The following is a 16,467-nucleotide window of genomic DNA, read 5'->3' on the forward strand; positions in this document are numbered from 1 at the left end:
AGTGACACACCTCATAGTCGCCTTTGACTGGACTTAACTGTCCAGGGGTCATTTACCTTTTACCTTTACTTACTTATACTACTGCTGTGGGCATAAATAAAACCACTATAGATAAATTACAGAATGGTGCTAGCATTAATGGTCTGTTATGGTAAAGCAAAGAGTCCTGTGGCTCCTTAGATACATCAACAGTGGCATAAGCTTTCATTGATATGAAGATGCACAAATTGTAATCTTCCTGCATCTCGACTCCGGATTCGAACTGCTGGCCTTCTGATCGGCAAGCCCAAGAGGCTCAGTGGTTTAGACCACAGGGCCACCCATGTCAGGTTTACATATAGTGACTCCTCCAAGCCTTCCTGCACATTTGCTACTCCAGCTGGAGTGATTGCACTGCACTGGCACAGCTATTGTTAAGACTGCAGCCTTGATCTGGGGGTAAAGTTATGTACTATGTAGTATTACGAAAAAGGGCATTCATTTTACTGTCTACAGAAACAACAGTCATTGTTCAGCAGGTGCCAAAATAGGTGGGAACACTGCTTCACAGCACACATAGATGAATTTAATAATAATAATAAAATTCTATTTATATCCCGCCCTCCCCATCCAAAGCCAGGCTCAGAGCAGCTATTTAGTAACAGTGGCCAGAGATTCAAGTGGACTGGCCCACTCATGGAATGAACATGGATTCCAAGTACACACACACATGGAACTGCATTGTTAACCTTCACAAAAAGTGAGTCTGTGTTCATCCAGTGAGCAGTCATAGGGCAAATGTGCATAGGATGGGATTACTTCCAGGTAATGTGAACAGGGTTGCAGCTGCAATTTTGTGCGTGTTTATCTAGGAGCAACTGAACTTGGCAGAACTTACTTCTAAGCCAGCATGCATCAATTTAGACTACACACTACCTAAACATAGTAAATGAGAATTAAAGCAGAGGTTGAAAGCCTGGCTTTGGCAACAGGGATTTCCCCGCCCCCCATGAGTTATGTTTATGAGTGAAGTTAAGTGATTCACAGTGAATCCCGTCTGGGGCTTAGGGAGATGGACTTCAACAACAACTAGAGGACCACAGATCCATCTATCTAGCTATCATAATTGGACCACATCAGAGGTAGAAGCATGTAAAGACGAAGAAATGTGAACTACCAAACTCTGCTGTTTAAATAATTCTGAATAAAGTCTGCAAACTGGCATAATGTTTAATGTGTTTACTATGCCTTAACTACAAAAATTTGCAGAGTGAATGTGTGGGGAAGCAGAAGAGGAAGGAAAATTTGAAATCCATTTCCTAATTGTTCTTTGGCCATAAACTTGGCAAAGACCAAGGGTAGACTGGGGCCAAGTTCTGAAAAGCAGCTGATGAGATGGTAAATTTGTGCCTGGGCTTTACCATCTCAGGTGGCAAGCAGGTATTCGTATTTTATTCCATAAAAAATATATCCCTGCACACAGAAAACTAGTATCAAGGAGAAGGGGTGTTGCCCAGCCTTATTCCTGATGTGCTAATTTTCAAAATGTGGGAATGTTTTTTCATATCCTATAACTCAATGGACCGGTCACCTGGCTCCATATAAGGCAACTTCCTGTGTCCTCATTTGTAGACTAGAGTGGCACAAACGACAGGTTTCATCACTTCATCTGCTGCCTGTGAGAACTTGGTGTTAGATTCAGGAGGCAATGGGTTGCAAAGGAGCCATGCAAACTACACCTGCAGAAATTCCATCTTCTACATAATAACTAAATAAGGCCCTTTGTGCCAACCTCCGGGGCCATGCTACATGTGATGTGCAGTTTCAAGGTCAGTGCCAGTGCATAGCATCCTTGGGCACCTGCTGAGGTCTACCTGCTTACCCCCCACCGGGCTCTGGGCTGTGCTCTTCCTCCACCTTGCGGTTGAAAATTGTTCATTTGCCATCTCTGAGCTGGCAAGCAGTGACCTAGAGGAGATCGTCTTGTGCTCACCCCATGGGCAATTGTGGCTTTCCTCCCCATATACAGTGGTAGTACCTCAGGTTACAAACACTTCAGGGTACAAACACTTTGGGTTATGGACGCCGCTAACCCGGAAGTAGTATTTGGGTTAAGAACTTTACCTCAGGATGAGAACAGAAATTGCGCGGGGGTGGCAGTGGAAGGCCCCATTAGCTAAAGTGGTACCTCAGGTTAAGAACAGTTTCAGGTTAAGAATGGACCTCCAGAACGAATTAAGTTCGTAACCAGAGGTACCACTATACACACACACACACACACACACACACACACACACACATATAATAAAGTTCAAAAATTTACAAATTTAATACACAATATATTTTCCAATTATGATTCATTTATCATTCAACTTCCACCCCCCCCCCGTAATTTCCCCATATTTTCTAGTATTGCTGCATATTATAAGTATACCCTATCTATTCCGCTTGTTCCCAGATACATGCTTTGCTGCTGTTATTCATTCAAATCCTACTTGCATTTTTACATGTTTTACAATAACTCTTTAGATATATTCTACAAAAGATTTCCAATCCTGCTTAAAAACCGCCTCTGCTTGACCTCTAATTTTCATGGTTAAGACTGCCAATTCGTTATACTGTATTCCATCACTCCTCCATATATTTTAAATTTAACTGAAAGCAGCAGGTAGGGATGAAATCAGGAGCAGATAATAATAATAATAATAATAATAATAATAATAATAATAATTTATTATTTATACCCCGCCCATCCATCTGGCTGAGTTTCCCCAGGACCACCACCCCTGCTTTCCTGCTCCTGATTTTAGCTTCCTGCAGCATGAATTTGTAAAATAAACAGGAGTTGTTGTTTTTTATTTTATTCGCTCAGCTGCCACATGGGGGTGTAGTATAGTCCTGAACAGACATAACAAATGTCAAGCCTCATTCTTGTTGCAACCAGGTTTGAGGGGCTACTACGGAGTGACCCCAGATTCACACAACTACCCACTGTTGAAGCAAGATTCTGGATTCCCAAAGTATCTTTGTGTTTAAATTATGGAACCTCTGACCGAAGATCCAGCACAACGTCCATTCTGTGATATGAACTTCTGGTACATTATAGGTGGTATTCAACTAAGTTTGACTTGGAATAGATAGACCTACCAAAGTGAATGGACTTAACTTACTCGTGTTCATGGATTGAAATGGGTCTACGATGAGTAAACTTTGGTTGAATACCACCCAAAACGCCAGGAAATCCAGATTTTCCACCAATCATACACTTCTTCGAGAGCTACAACCAATCCCAACACTAGCAAATACACCAGTGGTTTTCAACTAGTGTTCCATGGCACCCTGGGGTGCCTTGAATGATAGTCCGGAGTGCAACACTGGCCTCTTTCCTTCTTTCCTTTCCTCCCTTCATCTGATGTCCTCTCCCATCTCTGCCTCCCAAAGGCTTGCACAGTTGTTTGTTGCAGCAACCCTGGCTACAAGCTTCCCAGGCAAATGGTGCCTCTGGGGCTGGCCAGTGGGTGCTTCCCAGGCCCTTGTGGGGCAGTGTGAAGAGGCACCTCTCTGTGGGGCAGGGTGGGCAACTCAGAGACCCGGGTGGCAGCAGTGGCTGCCTGTGGACTTCCAAGGAGAGGAGAGGGGAGAGGAGACTGAGGAACACTCCACAAGGGAGGGTGTTCGAAAAAGGGTGAGAGGCTGCCAGCTCTGCAGGCAAGGGGTGAAGTAACTGGGCTCCTGAGCCCCACAGGGGTGCCGCAGAAAGAATGTAGTTGGTCAAGGGAGCCGTGGGCCCAAAAAGGTTGAAAATCTCTGCTCTACACATTTGTAACATTTTCACTTCATATTTTTCATTGTATACTTAAAACTCTTAGGGGTAAACCTAAAGACGTGTAATGTGGAAAGCTTCATCTGAGTTTGCATCATAAATTGTCAGTGGATCCATCAAACAGAGCTGTCGCTGCATTAAAAAATAACAAGTAATTAATGCTGCCATCTAGCGACAATGTGGCCTCACAACCGCCGTCTCTCAAAATGAAGATCACACACATTCAAACCACGTGGCTTCTCCCAAAGAATCTTGGGAACTGCAGTTTATTAAGGGTGCTGAGAATTACTGTATAGCTCTGTCACAGAAACTTCAGCTCTCATGATTGTTTGGGGAAGATGCGTGCCTGTAAATGTGCACTGTATGTCCTTTAAATATATGGTGTGGATCTGCCCTTTGTAGCAACCACAGCAACAGCCAGTCAGTGCAGGATTTATGTATAGGCTAAGTAGGCTGAAGCCTAGGGCCTCTAAATCTAGGGGGCCTCGCCAGCCCACCTGCTCCCCAGTGGGCAGTCTCCCCTCTCCCAAAATTGCAAACCCAAGACTTCATGTGAGGGCAGGGCAACTTGGACCTCTAAGTCTAGGGAGCCTCACCAGCCTGCCCTCTCCTCAGGGCCAATCTTGTCCCCCCCCCTTTTTTTTTTGCTGCTGCATCACCCCATTGACTCACATTAAGCTTATGGTCCACCACAATTGTATTATTTATACCCAGCCTAGCTGTCTGGGTTGCCCCAGCCACTCTGGGAGCCTTCCAACATATTAAAAAATATAATTAAACATTAAAAAAAAACTTTCCTAGACAGGGCTGCCTTCAGATGTCTTATCTCATTGGCTCAGGGGCCGCATAACTCCATACCCTCCAACATTTCTCTGATGAAAATAGGGACATCCTAAGGAAATGCAGGACATTCTGGGATAAACTCGGAAAATGGGATGGCTTCTATTGATCCAGGATCATCCCTGGAAAATAGGAACAGTAGGAGGGTCTGGAGGTAGAGGTGGAAGGTATGGCTCTCCCCATTTATTTAATTGCAGAGTGTAGCATTTAAACTGGAATCACAATTATTCTGGGTTAATTACTGCAGAATAGACACACCCATAAAAAGGGGAGGGGGTTCATTTTTGTAGCCTGCTGCTACAGGACAACAGAAGAGTTTTGTGTGTCTCGTCAGATGTTTGAAGCCTTACCCAGAGGTGGTGGAAACAGGCACAGAAGACTTCCTGTGTACGTGTGTGTTTTTTAAAAAAATTTCTCAGTTCGTGTGTTAGCAGCTGTTACCGGAAAAATCCGAGGGCTCCCTTGGACAAAAACAAAGACACCAACCAGGATAACTTGGAGCAAAACAGCAGCCTGTAGGCTTGGCCTTTATTGAACTGTTGCAACAGGGTGTTCCCCTCACTTGCAGGAGAGAGGAAAGACACAAAAAAATGGTGTGCAAGACCTTATAAAAACTTTGAAATTCCCCTCCTCTAGGTCAAGCCCACCCCCAGAAACATCATGCATACATTACAGAAAGGAGGGGTTGAGGGAGGAGTTGCGGTGGTAACCTGAGTGTCCTGTCACCTGGCTGGTTCCCTTCTCCCCCTCCCCATGAGTCATTTTTTGAAGACAAAAGGTAGTCGCAGTTTCCTGCCCCCTGAGGGAAGATCTGATCATTGTCCTTTGTTCCAGTCCATGCTGAATCCACTCCCATATGGAAGTTCTTTGTGATCTTGATGGTCTTCTGTCTAGGACCATCAGGGTTGGCATAGCAACTGGGCAGGGCTCCTGTGGATGTGCTGGGATGGTGAAGGGATTATGGTGGCCTGTATCAAACCTTCCCCATTTTGTAGTCTTTCCTTCATGGAGTAAAATAAAAGTGGAACAGTGCAAATCCGATGTATGGTTGATTTTCTATGAATTTATAACAGAAGCGTAGCGTATGTAGTGTGTGAGTGTGAGTGTGTGTGAAGTTTGTACAAACTGAATGATGGGGGGGGGGGTTTCCTGCTACACAGTAAACACAATAAAAAAGAAAATAAAAAAGCCAGACTAATGCCCCACATATGCTTACTTACATTCAGTAACTTGGGCTGGAATGTTATATAGACAGTACTGGCATCCTACAAAGCAATAACCGAATGTACAATAACCGACTCCAGCAAGCAAAATAAAAACCTTGTTCCACTCACCCACACGTTCGTATTCACACAGGGTTAGTGTTTACGACTGAGGAGCCAAGATCTCACCCTAGCCATCAACCACCAGTTCCCAGCTCCCGCTTGTGAAGTGCTCAGACTCCCAACATGGGACGAGTGTTTGCTCCAGGCCCCAGGAATTGCTGCTACCAGGTATGCCTTCAGAAACAGGCCACATAGATTTTTGTAAGTGCAGTCATGCAATATTTGTTCAGGTAAGGGAGTGCAGGGGTGGGGAACCTGTGGTCCTCCAGAAGCTGCTGAACTACAACTCCCACCAGCCCCAGCAAGCATGATCAATGGCCAGGGTTGATGGGAGTTGTAGTTCAGCAACTGCTGGCAGGGCACAAGTTCCCCTCACCTGCTGTATGGTATGACTAATGTGATAGGAATTTTATGGTCTTAGATATATGGTAATGTTCATAACCGCACATACATAGATCAGCACAGGAAGACCAACCTGGAACCATTTTGATTCCTAAACTGACCAAATGTTTTCTCTGCAAGGTCAAAATGGAAAAGCCTCCCCATTGTCTTTTGCTTCACAAATCCTGTCTTAAGGGTATGTCTGTGTTTGAATAAGGGTGTGAGCCTTATCATTACAAAAGACTGGCCAGGCTCCTCAGGCAATCCAATCAAGTAACCTGCCAGACAGGAAATAAACAAGGACAAGAGAAAAACAATATTGAAATTTCTGTTTTAAGACCACCTTTTCTGTGATGTATCTGAGGGGTGGTCTTAGGTTACACCCCTCCTGTGATGTATGTATGATGTTTCTGGGGGGTGGTCTTGATCTACAGGATGGGAATTTCAAAAGTCTTTATAAGCCCTTGCACAGCATTTTTGTGGGTCCTCCTCCTTTCCTGCGAGTGAGGGGAGCACCCTGTTGCAACAGATCAATAAAGATCGAGCTTACTAGCTGCTTTGCTTCTCAATATTCTCTGGTTGGCCTCTGTTATTTTCTCCTACCAATAGGGAACCTATGTAAGGACTCTATATGGGCTCTTGGATACCCCATAAGGGAAAAGGGCATATTTTTATTTACAACACTAGACAATTAAAGAAGGGCTGTCTACACCTTTCTAAAGCCTTTATTTGTGGATGGAAGACTAAACTATGGATAGTGTTGGTAATCAATTTTGAAGAGTAACTGTGCGCTGCAGACATGAACTGCACAGAAGTGCTGCATGGTAACTTTGGGATGAGGAGAGAAGCAAGCATTAATACAGAATTTACGACTATTGCTGTGTAAGCCTCTAAGCAATGACTTGTACCTCTCTGTTTTGTGTTTCTTTTTATGTTGTTTCCATTACTTCATGATACTGAAAAAAGATAAACTATAAAAAGTGGCATGTTAAAACTGTTTTGGATCGTGCTTTAAGTAGAAAGCGTGGGAACTGTGAGAAAATACCACAGTGATTCCCAGGAGGGATAGCTAGGAGGTATTTAAAGAACTCAGGATCTTTAAATTCTTCTTACTTCCACCGTGCCTATCTTTGCTGCTGAAACACCCAACATAGCAGTTGATTATACCAAGAACAAACTTAGTTGGTCTCTAAGGTGCTACTGGACAATTTTTTTATATATATTACGACTGTGTCAGACCAACACGGCTACCTACCGGAATCTAGAACCATAGCAGTTGATTGTCTCCACAAAGCCCATCTTTTCTGTGAAGCCTTAAGCTCTTACCTAGATGCAGAATCGGCCCAATACATTTTGGCACCTGAGGTCAATCCCCAAATTATGACCCCTCTCCCTGCCAGGGAAGAAGGGGTGAGTGAAGATCTACATCAGGAACAAGGGGGAAAGAAAGATCAACATCATGATCTGCTGCCTCTGGGGATCCTAACCGAACAACATGGCTGGGCTGGCCCTGCCTAGACTGATCCTAAGCATGTTTACTGCATTCTTAGGCCTTTAAGCAACTATCAGTTCTAAGCACGCTTCAATATACATGTTTAGGATTGCAGTGCAAATATCTTTCAAACAAATGTTTTATCTCAAATATACAATATATCTCAGACTTACTTAAACAGATGATGTAATAGGGCAGAGTTTCACAGCACCCCATGGAATGGCTTTCTCATTTAATTTGCCCAGTATAAAATGACTGAAACAAACAACAACAACAACTATAAAGGGCTGTGGTAACCTTATGTATGGATCATTTCCCTTGTATGCCTCATATGATTTGAGTGAATATTTTGAATCCCACCCTCTCTATATAGCTTTGATCTTATATTAGTGCATTTTAAACATTGCCATTCCTTACTGGCTTAGGCAATAGGTTCCCAAAGGGTGGTCTACGGCCATTAGTGCCTCACAAACACAATTCAGGTAGTCAGCATAAAGGTTATGGAACAGTTGACAATAATGCACTTGACCCTCCACTTATTATTTCTGACAAATATGAGACTATTTTGACAAGGGACAGATTTATCCACAAATACCCATGGATCTCAAGTTTCTGGACTTGGAGCAAAACACACACACTCACACACATATAAACATACCTGCTGTTTTGCGCAAATCTGGTAGATTGAGAAACTTGTATTAAAAAAGCTCAGAAGGTGCAATCTAGATGGATTTTATTTATAAGATTTTGCAGACTGTGGCTGTGAACTGGGGCCACACACACACACACACACACACACACACACATATCAAGTTGTGCCCCATTGCTTCAAATTGGGCCCACTGGCTAGGCCTGAGTCTCATAGTTGCTAGGCCTGAGTTGCCCTGCGCTTGCATGAAGTCTTGGGTTTGCAGTTTTGGGAGAGGGGAGACTGCGGCTCTGGGGAGAGGGCAGTCTGGTGAGGCCCCCTAGATTTAGAGGCCCGAGTTGCCCTGCCCTCGCATGAAGTCTTGGGTTTCCTATTTTGGGAGAGGGGAGACTGCGGCCCAATATTGTTTATGTACAATCTTGTTTGTCCTCAGTAACCAAAATTAAATTATCAACATATACAAGCAGAAAATTTGTTTTCTTTCATTTGCAAGGAATCATACAAAACAAAGCGGCACTAATAGAGTAAAGTTCCAGGGTGGCAACAGAAAGCAAACTAAAAATGCTTTTGCAGTTCATCAAAACTATCCAGCAATATCAAGTTACAGGAAAACTGGTGCTGTTAATAGTAATTACTATTATACTATTATATTATAATCCTTCTAGTTGATTAATTGGTTCGGCCACTTCCATGTACATGACGTGTGATGCCAATTATTTTCCTCAAGAGTTAAATGATAGCTGACTTCCGGGACGCCGCGGCCACGGGAAGGAGCGCGAGGCAACTCGTCTGAGGAGCCTCGAACAGCGTGGGGGTCTTAGAGGGGTCACGAAGGCTCCGTGAACCCCTAAACCACAGGTGGAATATCCTGTTGGCCATAACACCCAGCAAGGCTGCGTGTGCTCGCCTGTGTTGCCGGCGTTTAACAAGGCTGGAGCCGCAGCGAGAAGGGGAAATATCAGACTCCATGCTGTGAAGCCTCAGGCTCCGAGTGAAAGCGGCGGACCTCCGACAACAGAGGAAAAGCTGGGAAATAGTTCTAAAGCTTTGATGAAAGCAGAGGAGGGAGAACACTGGAAAACAAACAATCAATCAAAGTAAAAGCAAAAGGAATGTTGAATGAAGTACCCAGCGGAGAAGTAATTAAAGACAAAAGAAGGAGGAATTCACTACTGGCGGTAAGAATGATAAAGGAGTAAAGCGAAAAGCTGGCAGACGTGAATGAAAGAGCAAGAAAGTAACCGCTAGCGAGGGGAAGGAATATCCTCGGTAATAAAGTACATTTTACAAAGTACAAAGTACAAAGAGTTGGAAGCAAGATAATATTGAGTTTTCTTTTTTTTGATTGAGAGACTCTTTACCGGGTTTGAGAGGAGGAAAGGAGGTTTCTGGGGCATTTGGTTGATGCTTTAACTGACAGGTTTTTTGAGGACGTTATTGTTAACAACAACTTTTTTTGTTTGAAGTGGGTGGAAGAAAGCCTGGGTCTTCCCCAGACCTTAATGCTGGTTTTATGTTAGTGACTTCCCTATGGGTATAAAAAAGGGAGGAGGAAGCCATTTCGAGACTTAACTTGGCTTTGTTACCTGCCATTTCATCTTGTCCTTGATCTACTACGCCTCTGCATGTATTTGAGATTTAAAGGGACATGTGCCAAAAGCCAAATAGGAGAATTTAAACCAGCATAAAGAACACTTCCTGAAGAACCTCCAAGTCTCCAGTAAAGGAAAATTTTTGGTGACGCCAGACCTCTATTATACCACCCTCTAAGAGGACAAAGACTGTAAAAGGTAAAGACTGTAAAACTTTGTGTATAGCCTGATGTGTGATGACTAATATCTGCTATTATACCCCAACGCCAGACCCGGTAACTTATTAACCTATTAGAGACTATCGGTGATCCTGTGCCTCATCCCTTTTTGAACAACATTAGTGTGGTGGACCCCAAGACCTTTCAAGCCTACAAAATGACAAACGGTGCAAAAAAAGGCGTGGCAACACCAGCGGAAAGGAGGTCGTCGAGGCAAGAGGATGCTAAGGAAAGTAAAGAAATTAAAGACTATAGCAGTCTGATGGCCGAAATAAGGAAAGAATTCAAAAATAATGAACAATATATTGAGAGAAAATTACTTGAGGTACAGGACACTTTGGATAAGAAATTGGAGGGAGTGGTGGGGGAATTGACAGGAAAAGTTAAAGATTTATCAGTAAGAACTAAGGTTTTGGAAGATTCAATGAAAAAGGTGCAAAAAGATACGAAAACTAGTAAGAAGGAGGTGGATAGAATTAGAGTAGAAGTTAAAGAGATAGAAAGAGTGCAGGAAGAGTTGTTGGACAATATGGCTATGACGCAAATGAGACAAAATCAAACCAACCTAAAACTGAGGGGTGTACCAGAGACCCCAAATGAGAATATTAGATCTAAAATGATAAAAGAGCTGGCAACTTGGTTAAATAAGAGCGAGGAGGAGATAAACTGTCATTTAGTAAATGTTTTTCGAATAAGACCAAAATTAGACAGAGCCAGAAAGAAAAAGTTGCCAGGTGATGTAATTGTCATGTTCAACACTTTGGAAATAAGAAATGAAATACTGCAACAGAACCACATAAAAAGGTTATATATTGGAGGAAGCCCAATTATTATCTTTAGAGAAATTCCTTCGAGATTTCTTCGAAGGAGAGAGCCATACAAAAAATTAACAAACCAATTGAAGAAGAATGGGATATTGTATAGATGGGAGTTTCCCGAAGGCGTTTCATTCTACTTTAAGGAAAAAAGGTTTAAATTAAGCACCAGTATTGAACTCCAAAAATTTGCGAGGAGATACGAGAAGGACCTGGGAAAAGTTGAAGGGGAGGTGGAAAGGGAGGAACGACAGAGAGACGAGGAGGGTGAAGGGAGTGAAGAAGAAGAAAAAGAGGAGAGCTTAACAGGAGAAGGAGAAGAACAAGAGGAGGAAAGCAAGGAACAGTAGTCCCTATTTAATCTAGTTAAATTAGCTAGAATAGTTTAATAGATGGCTTTAAAAACAATAACCTGGAATGTAAACGGTTTGAATAATAAAAATAAGAGGAACCAGATTGCACATGTATTGTTGAAAAAGAATTGGGATTTAATTTGTCTTCAAGAAACGCATGTTATAGGAAAACACAAGAGAGTATTAAGTAATAAGAGATTGGGACTGGACTTTGTGACCTCCGACAAGGTTAAGAAAAGAGGGGTAGTAATTTATATAAAGGAAAAATATGACCCGCAATTACTGTACAAAGATGAACATGGGAGAATAGTGGTGGTACAGATGGTGTTTCATGGAGAAAAAATAGTTGTGGTTGGAATATACGCCCCGAATGAGAAAAAATCAGCTTTCTTTTTGGAATTAGATAATATACTAATGGAATGGATGGACCAGAAAATGATATTGATGGGAGATTTTAATGGGGTGGTGACGCCGAATATGGATAGATTAACAAAAAGACAAGATGGGAAAGAAGGTAAACTACCACGATCTTTCTTCGACATGGTAAATAATTTGGGATTGACGGATGTCTGGAGGTTTAAAAACCCTACTGCAAAACAATTCACTTTTTTTTCAAATCCGAATCAGAGCTGGGGGAGGATAGACAGTATTTGGGTCTCGAGGGAATTGGTACAGAACTTAATTAAGTCTGAAATTTGGCCCCGAACTTTATCTGATCATAGTGCGGTTTCCATGGAGTTAAAAGGTAGAGAGGTTAAAACAGCCAGATGGAGAATGAATGAATATTTATTTAATGATCAAAGGATAGTAAATAAGGCTATAGAAACAATTGAAGAATACTTTAGGTGGAATTTAAATGGAGAAACTTCCATAGAGACGGTGTGGGACGCAGGAAAAGCGGTCATGAGGGGTTTTTTGATTCAGAAAAATACCCAATTAAGAAAAGAAAAAGAAAAAAAGAAAGAGCAGATTTTAACACAGATTATGGAAAATGAAAGAAAATTAACTGTTAACCCTAGTGAAGAAAGTTTAAAACAGAACTTAAAAATACTACAAGCTAAATTTGCTACAATAATTAACCAAGAGATAGAGTGGAAAATTAAGAGGATGAATCAAAAGAACTTTGAGTCCGCAAATAAGATAGGGAAATATCTAGCGTGGCAGTTGAGAGAAAGGAAGAAGTTGAGTACGATCAGTAAAATAAAAGAAGGAGATATGATTATGGAAGAACCAAAAGAAATAAAAAGAATATTCCAAAGATATTATAAGGATTTGTACAAAAGAGGAGAGGAAACAGAACAAGAAATAGATCAATTTCTGCAAAAACACCATCTGGAACAAATTGTAGAAGATGAAAGAGCAGCACTAGAGGAGAAAATAACACAGGAAGAGATAAAAAAGGCTATTAAAAAGATGAAAGCTGAGAAGGCGCCGGGACCGGACGGCCTTCCGGCCAAATATTATAAAATATTAATTAACCAAATATCACCAGTGCTGGGAGAGGTTATGAACAATATATTGAGAGAAGGAAAGATACCTAATACCTGGAAGGAAGCCTATGTTACATTGATCCCTAAAAAAGAGGTGGACACTATGGAAGTAAAGAACTATAGGCCAATCTCATTATTAAATAATGATTATAAGCTATTTGCAGACATAATGGCGGAAAGATTAAAGAAGGTCTTGATTAATAAAATTCATGGTGATCAAACAGGATTTCTCCCAGGGAGACAATTACGGGATAATGTAAGGAATTTGATTGACCTTATTGAATACCTGGACATGAAAATAGACAGAAAAGCCGCACTGGTTTTCATAGACGCCGAAAAGGCATTTGACAATGTTTCCTGGAACTTCCTAAAGAAGGTTTTGGAAAGGATGGGAATTGGCGAAAAATTTAGAAGAGGCATAGAAGCAATATACAAAGAACAGAAAGCAAAGCTGGTGATAAATAATAATACAACAGAATATTTTAACATTTATAAAGGGACCAGACAAGGTTGCCCCCTGTCCCCCTTATTATTTATTGTAATTTTGGAAGTACTTAATAAGAGACTGAGGGAAGCAACAGAAGTGAAAGGAATTAGAGTAGGAAAGAAGGAATTCAAAATTAAAGCCTTTGCCGACGATATTGTTCTGACTTTGGAAGATCCACAAGATAGTGTAAAAGAAGCATTACAAAAAATTGAGGAATTTGGAGAGGTGGCAGGTTTTAAGGTAAACAAGAATAAAACTAAAATGCTGGTTAAAAATCTAACTAAGGAAGAAACGAAAGATCTAGAACAAAAAGTGGAAATCATGGTGGTGAAAAAAGTGAAATATTTGGGAGTGTGGATCACGGCAAAAAACATAAACCTATATAAAGATAATTACGAAGTTACATGGAAAAAAATAAAGAAAGATCTGGAAATATGGGGGAGGATGAAATTTTCCTTTTTAGGGAAGATAGCAGTGGTTAAAATGAACGTTTTGCCGAGGATGTTGTTTTTATTTCAAACTCTTCCAGTTATTAAAGGTTTAAAACAATGTAAAGAATGGCAGAGAACCCTGATGAAATTCATCTGGCAGGGGAAAAGACCAAGGATTAAACTGAAAATACTAACTGATAAAAAGGAAAGAGGAGGTTTTGCTCTCCCAGATCTGAGCCTATATTATGAAGCAGCGTGCCTACTTTGGCTAAAAGATTGGATAAAATTGGAGAACAGAGACCTACTAGATTTAGAAGGTTTCAATAATCGGTATGGGTGGCACGCATATCTCTGGTACGAGAAGGTGAAAGTCCATAGGGCTTTCTTAAACCATATTTTCAGGGGACCAATATATCAGGTCTGGGAAAGAAATAAGAACCTTCTCGAAAGAAAAACACCATGGTGGATTTCACCAGTAGAGGTCTTAACAATAAAAAAAAACAACATGGAAGGGAAGACAGCCACCTACGAAGATTTGGTAAGAAAATCAGAACAAGGGCTTAAACTTAAACCGTATGAGGAAATAAAGGATCAATTCACCGGTTGGCTACAATATCATCAGGTGAATGATATGTTAAAACAAGATAAAAGAAAAATGGGCTTTGAGGACAAGAAATCAAAATTCAATATAGAAATAATAGAAGGCAAAAACAAAACATTGTCTAAATTATACGACATATTACTGGAATGGCATACAAAAGACGAGGAAGTCAAAGAGGCAATGATTAAATGGGCAATTGACTTCGGTTATAACATCGAGTTTGAAAAGTGGTTGAAATTGTGGAATAGAGATATTAAATTTACGGCCTGTACGAGTTTGAGAGAAAATGTTTGGAAAATGCTCTATAGATGGTATCTTACGCCGGCAAAATTGGCTAAAATCTATAGATCAGAAAATAAGACATGCTGGAAATGTGGTGAAGTGGAGGGAGACCTCTACCATATGTGGTGGCAATGCAACAAGGTGAAGGTTTTTTGGGAAGCAATTTATAATGAACTTAAAAAAGTTTTTAAATATACTTTTCCCAAGAGACCTGAGGCCTTTTTGCTGGGAATAATGGGTAAGGAAATAAAAAATGAAGATAAAAAAATATTTCTCTATGCCACCACAGCCGCAAGAATTATGCTGGCACAAAACTGGAAAATAGAAACTATTCCTAACATAAGTGACTGGCAGGTCAAAATGATCAACTATGCCGAGCTAGATAGATTAACAGGCAGAATACGAGACCAAGACGACCAGAAATTTCAAAAAAATTGGAGTAAATTTTGGAATTATATTGGAACGGATATATAGGAGGAACTGGCGGTATTAGAAAAACTTTATCAGCTAATAACTATAAACTTTAATAAACTAATTACGCAATCCGAGATTTATTTGATACTTACCAAAAGGGTGAAGGGAAGTCAAAGGCTAAGGAGAGCCTAATGGTTATATTATTATTTTTTGTATGATTGTATGTTTCCTTTTTGTAGAGTATGAAAATAGGATGAATAATTTATGTTAAAATGTTTATTTTTGTATTTGTTAGTTCTTTTTTCTTTTTCTTTTTTTTTGTACAAATTCTGAATAAAAATTTACTTGCCAAAAAAGAGTTAAATGATAGCTAATCAGAGGCAGCCACAGTTGCAAATGTCAACAAAATATCTGTGAAAGGAAAAGGAGCAGGTTTGCTCAAGTGTGTTGCAGGTAGAAATACTGTTTGTAATGAAGTGAGGGCAGTAGTTTACTTGCTCAAATTAACCATTAAGTAAGTTTTGAGAATTCAAATGCTAGATTAAAATTGATTACTTAATTAAAAAGGGGGGGGGTAGTTACAAAAACACTGGGGCCTAATTTGAATAGTAGAGTGCCTGGTATCTGGTGGGCAGACCAAAGCACTCGTCAGGAGAGCTATGAGATTCAGGTGAAGGTCAGATGCCTTGTCAATCCCAGCAGGTATGTAAGAATACGACCCGGCCTGCGGCCTACATCTGGAAAACATCTGGAAGAACTTTCTGACAGTAACAGACTCCCGCGAGAGGCAGTGGGCTATCCTTTCCTTGGAGGTTTTTAAGCAGAGGTTGGCTGGCCCTCTGTCACGTATGCTTTAGTTGAGATTCCTGCATTGCAGGGGGTTGGACTAGATGACCCTCATGGTCCCTTCCAACTCTATAAGATTCTATGATGATTATGGAATAGGATGTCCCGATTTTCATCGGGGAAACATTGGAGGGTATGCACCTCTACCTCTTCCTCCTCCTCTTTCTGTTTCATTTATTACACTCTCTCCCTCCCTCCGACTTCGCGCATAGGAGAGAGAGAAAAGTTGGGGGGGGGGAGGAGGAGAGAGGGAAGAGGGTACGTCTCCCTCTCAACGAGCGCCCTGACGTCAGCGGACGTTTTAAGTAGAGGGAAGGCTTACGTATTGGCGCGCGCCTGCTCTTCTCCCCCTCCCTCCTTGTCTTCTCCCTCACCCGCGAGCGCGCGTTCTCTCCCCTCGGTGGCGAGGGCGTCGACGGGAAAGCAAGCGCGTCGTCCCCTTTAAGGTT

This window comes from Podarcis pityusensis, assembly GCF_964106645.2.
Source record: "Podarcis pityusensis genome assembly, chromosome: 2".
Lineage (NCBI taxonomy): Eukaryota > Metazoa > Chordata > Lepidosauria > Squamata > Lacertidae > Podarcis > Podarcis pityusensis.